Source organism: Sapajus apella, unplaced genomic scaffold, assembly GCF_009761245.1.
Source record: "Sapajus apella isolate SASKATOON/1434 unplaced genomic scaffold, GSC_monkey_1.0 scaffold1, whole genome shotgun sequence".
Taxonomy (NCBI): domain Eukaryota; kingdom Metazoa; phylum Chordata; class Mammalia; order Primates; family Cebidae; genus Sapajus; species Sapajus apella.
The window spans coordinates 52,445,254-52,446,090 of NW_022436941.1; positions in this window are offsets into that span (position 1 = coordinate 52,445,254).

Below are 837 nucleotides of genomic sequence, written 5' to 3' on the forward strand. Positions count from 1 at the left end.
CAAACAGAACGTCCACTCAGAGACCCAATCTGGAAGTCAGCAACTACAAAGACGACAGGTGGATAAATCCATAAAGATGGGAAGAAACCAGTGTAAAAAGGATGAAAACACCCGAAACCAGAACATGTCTCCTCCTACAAGGGATCACAACTCCTCACCAGCAAGGGAACAAGGTTGGATGGAGAACAAATGTGATGAAATGACAGAATCAGACTTCAGGAGGTGGGTAGTAAGGAACTTCTGTGAACTAAAAGAACATGTTCTAACCCAATGCAAAGAAACTAAGAACATTGAAAAAAGATTTGACGAAATGCTAACGAGAATGGACAAAATAGAAAGGAACATAAGTGAACTGATGGAGCTGAAAAACACAACACGAGAACTTCGTGAAGCATGCACAAGTTTCAACAGCCGAATTGACCAAGCAGAAGAAAGGATATCAGAGGTCGAAGATCAACTCAATGAAATAAAACGAGAAGGCAAGACCAGAGAAAAAAGGGTAAAAAGGAATGAACAAAATCTCCAAGAAATGTGGGACTATGTGAAAAGACCTAATCTACGTTTGATAGGTGTACCTGAATGCAACGAAGAGAATGAATCCAAGCTGGAAAATACTCTTCAGGATATTATCCAGGAAAACTTCCTCAACCTAGCAAGGCAGGAAAACATTCAAGTCCAGGAAATGCAGAGAACACCACAAAGATATTCGTCAAGAAGAGCAACCCCAAGGCACATAATCGTCAGATTCCCCAGGGTTGAAATGAAGGAGAAAATACTAAGGGCAGTCAGAGAGAAAGGTCGGGTTACCCACAAAGGGAAGCCCATCAGACTCACAGC